The sequence below is a fragment of the Odontesthes bonariensis genome, chromosome 16 (assembly GCF_027942865.1).
Source record: "Odontesthes bonariensis isolate fOdoBon6 chromosome 16, fOdoBon6.hap1, whole genome shotgun sequence".
Taxonomy (NCBI): domain Eukaryota; kingdom Metazoa; phylum Chordata; class Actinopteri; order Atheriniformes; family Atherinopsidae; genus Odontesthes; species Odontesthes bonariensis.
This window is the reverse complement of record NC_134521.1, coordinates 15,593,283-15,602,832: the sequence shown is the minus strand read 5'-3', so window position 1 is coordinate 15,602,832 and position 9,550 is coordinate 15,593,283. Positions and strand designations below refer to the sequence as shown.

General features: G+C 40.9%; 1 non-coding gene across 1 annotated transcript; it reads left to right on the top strand.

Annotated features, from left to right (window-relative positions):
* Positions 1 to 5,806: 5,806 nt before the first annotated feature.
* On the top strand, positions 5,807 to 5,879 carry trnaf-gaa (transfer RNA phenylalanine (anticodon GAA)). The gene has a single exon. It is a non-coding gene; the product is annotated as a tRNA-Phe (tRNA).
* The last annotated feature ends 3,671 nt before the right edge of the window (positions 5,880 to 9,550 follow it).

The window sequence follows — 9,550 nt, the reverse complement described above, 5'->3', positions numbered from 1 at the left end:
CCTACTTCATTACAAGTGGGCAAACTGCAGGTCAGAGATTAAAAACTCATTAAGAAAATCAGAAATAATTGTCATGGCTTGAGATCCAGTCAGTCAAAGTTTCCCACATTTCTTTCTGAACTTTCACTCACTTATAGATTAAGACTAACACTTGACTGTAAGCTTAAATATCAATCACTAAGGAAACTCAACAAGACTGCATCTGCTTTTTCAGAACATTTCCAAAACACGCTCTTTTTCATCTGGAAACCAATTAATCTTCATATTGTTTCTGATTCTGCTGCAGTCAGAATCCAGTGAAAACTGGTTCAGCATGCAGGCAGATACCTCACAAGGTCCAAACGAACATTTAATATTACCCAAATCTGAACATATCTACACATCTTCATAGGTTTGTTTTAAGACATAAGCAGAGCATATATCAGATATGATTAGGTTCTGACTTCATCTTTCTGATCCTCTGTTAGTGTCCAAAGTTAATTCTATAGTTGAGGTTGAAAACCGGACGGGGTTCAACCTTTAGACAACAGAGATCTTTAAATTCAACAGTGACATTTTTCTTTATTCTTTCATTGAAAGTGCGAGATAAATTAATATCAAACAGGGAACTTACCATTGCACTGGTGACTGCATGTAAACTCGGACTGATAACACCAATCTGAAACTGAAACAATTATATATTTAGAGTATTTACTGAAAAAGTATTTGCATCTATTTATTTTGAGATTCAGGGTCAATCACACAGTTTGTCATTGTTAACCTCTGAGTGACACCAGGATGCCTCAAATTTTCTTGTCAGAGCAGAATGGGATATTTTCTGTTCCCATATATTCTGGCGAGAGTCCAGCCAGATTTTATACACATTTACAAACCTGCTCTCATCTCGTATCAGTAGTTTATATCTCTTTCCTCACTGCAAGTGAGTGTTGAGTACTTTTTATAGAGCCTTTTAGTAGCAGCCCAAGAAAACTGCTCCCATAAGAGGTCTGATATCAGACAAATAATGTTAAAATACTCATAAACAGGAAGTAGAACTGTGTTTTCTTTGTACTTGTGATGATGTCTGACTTGGTGCCCTTCGGTGTGTTAAACAGTTGAATGAATGGCCCATTGGAAAAGGGATCTCCGTAGCCTGTCTGTCCTGCGTAAGAGGGCACGGAGTCTATGGCTGTGAACACAAATTAAACAGCAATATTAAAAATAAAAAATAAAAAACCCCACAATAAGTAACCCAACTGTCTGTACAATCAGTGTCACTGTTTGTTATATTTATAGGTCCGACTGGCCCGTAACAAGACGCATTTATTTGGTCGGTTTGTGCACTTGGAACTTCAAGAGGGTAACATGTTGAACGGTAAAAGGTATGGTGGAACATTATCATGCAAACACTCACACACACAAAACTTAACTGGAAAGAAACCAATGTGGAGGGACAAGAAGGACCTACTTGTGCATCACAATGCATCCAGGAAGGACACAAGATCCCGCACCCAGCATGGAATACCAAAGTGAGAAAGACTGTTAATATTGTAAATATAAATAAATTTTTTTTTTCTGGTTCAGTTCCTTCAGCATTATGAACTACATGTACACAGAAACACAGGCTATATTGTTAGTTTAGTCATTGGTAATTTTACATGTTTTCTGATGGGCATTGAATTAATTTGAAGCTGAATAAAACATGATAGTCAAGCTGGAACATCTCCTGGATAATGGTAAGTTCAGTGTGGCTACTCCTTATAGAATAGTTAGGCCCGTTAACAGGAACAGATGGATATGAAAAAGAAATCAAGTTTGTCCAATACCACATAAAAACTAGATACAGCTTAATTTGATGGGGGGTGCATCATTGAAATGTATGGAGCAACTGCTCCAGATTCCTTAAGGTGAACCCCGTTTTCGTTTAGGCTCGCTCCGTGCTCTCCGAACTACATGCCCGTTCGCTGATAAAAATGACCAAGTTATTTTGCACTTCTAAAAAAAGTTACGCGTCACAGAATCCTGTACTTTTTTTAAACAGAGACGTTTTCTGAAGAAATATTTTCCTCGGCTGAATGACGATTTTGACGTCACAAGACACCACGTGACCGCGCTAGACCAATCACGTTGCCGATTCACGACAACAAACTGGAAAAATGACAACCTGCCTGGTGCTGTCAAATCTAACCTACAGAAAGGAATCTCGCAAAATATCATTTTAAAGTGAACGTAAAATAATAATTATCAACGATAATGCTCATTCATGTATTTCTGAATTGAGCCAAATAAATTCTAAATAGTGCTTTATTTACAGCACGAAGCACAATTATGCAAGTGACCTTTCATGTTGTCATTTTGATCAATTAATGGAATTCCAATAATTATTGATAACCACCCACGTGTTTGTAACGTGGGCTAAATTAATTCCAAACAGTGTTTTATTTATAGTACAAACAACTATTGTGCAAGTGGATGATAAGGTTACCTTTTCATGTTGTCATTTTTTATTAATGAATGGAAATAATTCTAATTATCAATGATAAGGACCATTCAGGTATTCATTTATTGATTTATTCACTAATAACTATGCAACACATAAAAAAGTCGAAACAAGTAGGGCATACACATCAACTGGCATTTATATCAACCGGCATAAACTTATATACATATATACACAACCATAATAAAAGGAATGATACAAATGGAATAGAATAGAGGTAAAAAAAAAAAGCACACACACACTATTCCTCACTGTCAGTGCTAGATTTCTTGTTATCCATGTCACTTGAAGATTTCCATCTTCCAGATGCCAACCATGTCCAGCGGGAGATGGAGTGCCAATCTTTTGCTTTACACATGACCTCATTATTTTAGCCTGATAATTTGCCCTTTTGCAGTGCTGGTGGAGGGCATCACTTGTTGGGGGGATAGATAATTCTGGCAAGGCTGATGATGCCATACAGAAAGCTTTGTACCTAGCCTCATTGATGTTTTCTGCGGTTGGCTGATCGTACAAATGGCACACATATTTGCAAAGTAATGCAAATGTAGAGTGGTCCAAGTTAAATTCAGTCCCCAGATTTCTGAAAGCCTTCAGGTAGACATCTTTCTCGTATGCCACAGCAAATGTCTTCTTTTTGCCTTGTGGTGTCACACCCAGTGAATGTATGGATCCCAATCAAGGCTGAACACACACTGGCTCCGAGAGCTGATGACACCTTGGTAATGTCCATTATGCGTGTTCTGTTGCCCGTCCCTGTGAAAAAGTACAAGCTGCATGGCAAATCTTTCTGCACTCACAGCAATGACTGCTACATCAGTGTCAGGGCTCTTAATAATGACAGTCTTATGTTCCTGTGCAGCATGTTGTGCATGCAAAAACACCAGTGTCACATTCTTCGTGGTCACACTGCAGGTCTTCCACAGCATGAACAGACTGCACACCTTCCAGTACAGTCACGGTGACATTGGTGTTGATGTGCTATGTACAAGCTGAGGTTTCTTCCCACTGCTGTAAGATCAGCATGTGGCCACGCATCGTATAAGAACTCAGCAAGTGCTTCTTTATTTGTTCCTTCTGATTCCTTCCATTCCACCTTGTGCAGGTGAAATTCTGTGTTTCCTCATGCTTAACAGAAGATATGTGCATGTAACAAATCTTTCGGTCGAAATTTCGTCTTCTTCGGTACTGCTGGATGATCGCGCTGCTAATGCGGTGCTGTTTTTGTTTACCAGCTCAGCTGACATACCAGCTATCCGATTCGTCCATTCTGATGACGTCTCAACCGTGGCACCTCTCGCGAACCAAACTGTTATTACGCCTGCCGAATATGTACATACGCCTTGCCAGGCACTAGTTATTCCTTTAAAAGTTGCGAACTAAAAAAGTACTGCGTTCTGAGCGGCGAAACTTTTTTTAAACCTCAACATAACTCAATCTTTTTATGAGCTGAAGCGTGTTTGGTACGGAGAGCGTGGAACAAGCCTGGTGTTCTGAAGGAGTTTTCGAGGTTCACCTTACGGCCTAATAACAGTAACTTACATTTTAGCGAGAGTTCATTGAAGTTTATAGAGCCACTGCTCCTGATTGATTACAGATAACATAACTCATGTAAGCAAGAGTTCACACGGGATTCGAAGGTGCTATTTTAAGAGGCATGTTGAAACATGGTCGCTGGCCTTCGGCCAAGGGATAGCCTAAAGAAAAAAAAACTTAAGAAACGGGCTTGGTTAGAGACAAGAGAGAGTATGAGGGGAAAACTTGAAATTACCACTGCTGGATTCGAACCTGCACTGACGCAAGAGATTTACATGCTAGGCAGTCACTCTAACCACAGTACCACAACTTTGATGTTTTGAGAGGAACTACTCCAAGGACCAACTCTAACGCACAAAAGGAAGAAGCCTCATGTATGAAATGTGGATGTTTCTCAAGAGGGAAACACAGCCCATGTTAGGAAAGTGAACTGGTAAAAAGGAATTATCTCAAAAAACCTAGATCAATGAAAACATACGAGGCTGGTAGGAAAGTGAATTGGTAAAAAGGAATTATCTCAATGAAAACACACGACGCTGGTAGGAAAGTGAACTGGTAAAAAGGAATTATCTAAAAAAAACTGCATTAATGAAAACACACGAGGCTTTTTCCTCATCTACAACAGTCAATTATTGAATTTTTGTGGCCTTTATCTGGCTCCACAGCTTTGTCGCCAAAGCTCCACGGAGCGCGCTCCCGATTTTAGTTTTCAAATGAAAACGGCCATTTTGGCCCTGTGTAGCCGAAATAGCTCAGACTGAAGATCTGAAGGTCCATGGTTCAATCCCGGGTTACGGCAAAGACTACTATGAATTGTGCATGTAGCCGAAATAGCTCAGTTGGGAGAGCATCAGACTGAAGATCTGAAGGTCCCAGGTTCAATCCTGGGTTTCAGAGAAGACTACTATGAAATGTGGATGTTTGTCAAGAGGGAACAACAGCCCATGTTAGGAAAGTGAACTGGTAAAAAGGAATTATCTAAAAAAAGCTGCATTAATGAAAACACACAAGGCTTCTTCCTCATCTACAACAGTCAATTATTGAATTTTTGTGGCCTTTATCTGGCTCCACAGCTTTGTCGCCAAAGCTCCACGGAGCGAGCTCCCGATTTTAGTTTTCAAATGAAAACGGCCATTTTGGCCCTGTGTAGCCGAAATATTTCAGACTGAAGATCTGAAGGTCCCTGGTTCAATCCCGGGTTTCGGCAAAGACTACTATGAAATGTGGATGTAGCCGACATAGCTCAGTTGGGAGAGCATCAGACTGAAGATCTGAAGGTCCATGGTTCAATCCCGGGTTACGGCAAAGACTACTATGAATTGTGCATGTAGCCGACATAGCTCAGTTGGGAGAGCATCAGACTGAAGATCTGAAGGTCCCTGGTTCAATCCCGGGTTTCGGCGAAGACTACTATGAAATGTGGATATTTGTCAAGAGGGAACAACAGCCCATGTTAGGAAAGTGAACTGGTAAAAAGGAATTATCTCAATGAAAACACACGACGCTGGTAGGAAAGTGAACTGGTTAAAAGGAATTATCTCAAAAAACCTGCATTAATGAAAACACACGAGGCCTTTTCCTCATCTACAACAGTCAATTATTTTATTTTTGTGGCCTTTATCTGGCTCCAAAGCTTTGTCGCCTAAGCTCCACGGAGCGAGCTCCCGGTTTTAGTTTCCAAATGAAACGGCCGTTTTGGCCCTGTGTAGCCGAAATAGCTCAGACTGAAGATCTGAATGTCCCTGGTTCAATTCTGGGTTACGGCAAAGACTATTATGGATTGTGCATGTAGCCGAAATAGCTCAGTTGGGAGAGCATCAGACTGAAGATCTGAAGGTCCCTGGTTCAATCCCGGGTTTCGGCAAAGACTACTATAAATTGTGGATGTTTGTCAAGAGGGAACAACAGCCCATGTTAGGAAAGTGAACTGGTAAAAAGGAATTATCTAAAAAAAACTGCATTAATGAAAACACACAAGGCTTCTTCCTCATCTACAACAGTCAATTATTGAATTTTTGTGGCCTTTATCTGGCTCCACAGCTTTGTCGCCAAAGCTCCACGGAGCGAGCTCCCGATTTTAGTTTTCAAATGAAAACGGCCATTTTGGCCCTGTGTAGCCGAAATAGCTCAGACTAAAGATCTGAAGGTCCCTGGTTCAATCCCGGGTTTCGGCAAAGACTACTATAAATTGTGGATGTTTGTCAAGAGGGAACAACAGCCCATGTTAGGAAAGTGAACTGGTAAAAAGGAATTATCTCAATGAAAACACACGACGCTGGTAGGAAAGTGAACTGGTAAAAAGGAATTATCTCAAAAAACCTAGATCAATGAAAACATACGAGGCTGGTAGGAAAGTGAATTGGTAAAAAGGAATTATCTCAATGAAAACACATGACGCTGGTAGAAAAGTGAACTGGTAAAAAGGAATTATCTAAAAAAAACTGCATTAATGAAAACACACGAGGCTTCTTCCTCATCTACAACAGTCAATTATTTTATTTTTGTGGCCTTTATCTGGCTCCACAGCTTTGTCGCCAAAGCTCCAAGGAGCGCGCTCCAGATTTTAGTTTTCAAATGAAAACGGCCATTTTGGCCCTGTGTAGCCGAAATAGCTCAGACTGAAGATCTGAAGGTCCATGGTTCAATCCCGGGTTACGGCAAAGACTACTATGAATTGTGCATGTAGCCGAAATAGCTCAGTTGGGAGAGCATCAGACTGAAGATCTGAAGGTCCCAGGTTCAATCCTGGGTTTCGGAGAAGACTACTATGAAATGTGGATGTTTGTCAAGAGGGAACAACAGCCCATGTTAGGAAAGTGAACTGGTAAAAAGGAATTATCTAAAAAAAGCTGCATTAATGAAAACACACGAGGCTTCTTCCTCATCTACAACAGTCAATTATTGAATTTTTGTGGCCTTTATCTGGCTCCACAGCTTTGTCGCCAAAGCTCCACGGAGCGAGCTCCCGATTTTAGTTTTCAAATGAAAACGGCCATTTTGGCCCTGTGTAGCCGAAATATTTCAGACTGAAGATCTGAAGGTCCCTGGTTCAATCCCGGGTTTCGGCAAAGACTACTATAAATTGTGGATGTTTGTCAAGAGGGAACAACAGCCCATGTTAGGAAAGTGAACTGGTAAAAAGGAATTATCTCAATGAAAACACACGACGCTGGTAGGAAAGTGAACTGGTTAAAAGGAATTATCTCAAAAAACCTGCATTAATGAAAACACACGAGGCCTTTTCCTCATCTACAACAGTCAATTATTTTATTTTTGTGGCCTTTATCTGGCTCCAAAGCTTTGTCGCCTAAGCTCCACGGAGCGAGCTCCCGGTTTTAGTTTCCAAATGAAACGGCCATTTTGGCCCTGTGTAGCCGAAAAAGCTCAGACTGAAGATCTGAAGGTCCCTGGTTCAATTCTGGGTTACGGCAAAGACTTTTATGGATTGGGCATGTAGCCGAAATAGCTCAGTTGGGAGAACATCAGACTGAAGATCTGAAGGTCCCTGGTTCAATCCCGGGTTTCGGCAAAGACTACTATAAATTGTGGATGTTTGTCAAGAGGGAACAACAGCCCATGTTAGGAAAGTGAACTGGTAAAAAGGAATTATCTCAATGAAAACACATGACGCTGGTAGGAAAGTGAACTGGTAAAAAGGAATTATCTCAAAAAACCTAGATCAATGAAAACATACGAGGCTGGTAGGAAAGTGAATTGGTAAAAAGGAATTATCTCAATGAAAACACATGACGCTGGTAGGAAAGTGAACTGGTAAAAAGGAATTATCTAAAAAAAGCTGCATTAATGAAAATACACAAGGCTTCTTCCTCATCTACAACAGTCAATTATTGAATTTTTGTGGCCTTTATCTGGCTCCACAGCTTTGTCGCCAAAGCTCCACGGAGCGCGCTCCCGATTTTAGTTTTCAAATGAAAACGGCCATTTTGGCCCTGTGTAGCCGAAATAGCTCAGACTGAAGATCTGAAGGTCCCTGGTTCAATCCCGGGTTACGGCAAAGACTACTATGAATTGCGCATGTAGCCGAAATAGCTCAGTTGGGAGAGCATCAGACTGAAGATCTGAAGGTCCTTGGTTCAATCCTGGGTTTCGGCAAAGACTACTATGAAATGTGGATGTTTGTCAAGAGGGAACAACAGCCCATGTTAGGAAAGTGAACTGGTAAAAAGGAATTATCTCAAAAAACCTGCATTAATGAAAACACACGAGGCTTTTTCCTCATCTACAACAGTCAATTATTTTATTTTTGTGGCCTTTATCTGGCTCCAAAGCTTTGTCGCCTAAGCTCCAAGGATCGAGCTCCCGGTTTTAGTTTCCAAATGAAACGGCCATTTTGTTCCTGTGTAGCCGAAATAGCTCAGACTGAAGATCTGAAGGTCCCTGGTTCAATCCCGGGTTTCGGCAAAGACTACTATAAATTGTGGATGTTTGTCAAGAGGGAACAACAGCCCATGTTAGGAAAGTGAACTGGTAAAAAGGAATTATCTCAATGAAAACACACGACGCTGGTAGGAAAGTGAACTGGTAAAAAGGAATTATCTAAAAAAAACCGCATTTATGAAAACACACGAGGCTTCTTCCTCATCTACAACAGTCAATTATTGAATTTGTGTGGCCTTTATCTGGCTCCATGCTTTGTCGCTAAAGTTCCACGGAGCGAGCTCCCGATTTTAGTTTTCAAATGAAAACGGCCATTTTGGCCCTGTGTAGCCGAAATAGCTCAGACTGAAGATCTGAATGTCCCTGGTTCAATTCTGGGTTTCGGCAAAGCCTTCTATGAAATGTGGATGTTTGTCAAGAGGGAACAACAGCCCATGTTAGGAAAGTGAACTGGTAAAAAGGAATTATCTAAAAAAAGCTGCATTAATGAAAACACACGAGGCTTCTTCCTCATCTACAACAGTCAATTATTGAATTTTTGTGGCCTTTATCTGCCTCCACAGCTTTGTCGCCTAAGTTCCAAGGAGCGAGCTCCCGATTTTAGTTTTCAAATGAAAACGGCCATTTTGGCCCTGTGTAGCCGAAATAGCTCAGACTGAAGATCTGAAGGTCCCTGGTTCAATCCCGGGTTTCGGCAAAGACTACTATGAAATGTGGATGTAGCCGACATAGCTCAGTTGGGAGAGCATCAGACTGAAGATCTGAAGGTCCCAGGTTCAATCCTGGGTTTCGGAGAAGACTACTATGAAATGTGGATGTTTGTCAAGAGGGAACAACAGCCCATGTTAGGAAAGTGAACTGGTAAAAAGGAATTATCTCAATGAAAAGACACGACGCTGGTAGGAAAGTGAACTGGTAAAAAGGAATTATCTCAAAAAACCTGCATTAATGAAAACACACAAGGCTTTTTCCTCATCTACAACAGTCAATTATTTTATTTTTGTGGCCTTTATCTGGCTCCAAAGCTTTGTTGCCTAAGCTCCAAGGAGCGAGCTCCCGGTTTTAGTTTCCAAATGAAAAAGGCCATTTTGGCCCTGTGTAGCCGAAATATTTCAGACTGAAGATCTGAATGTCCCT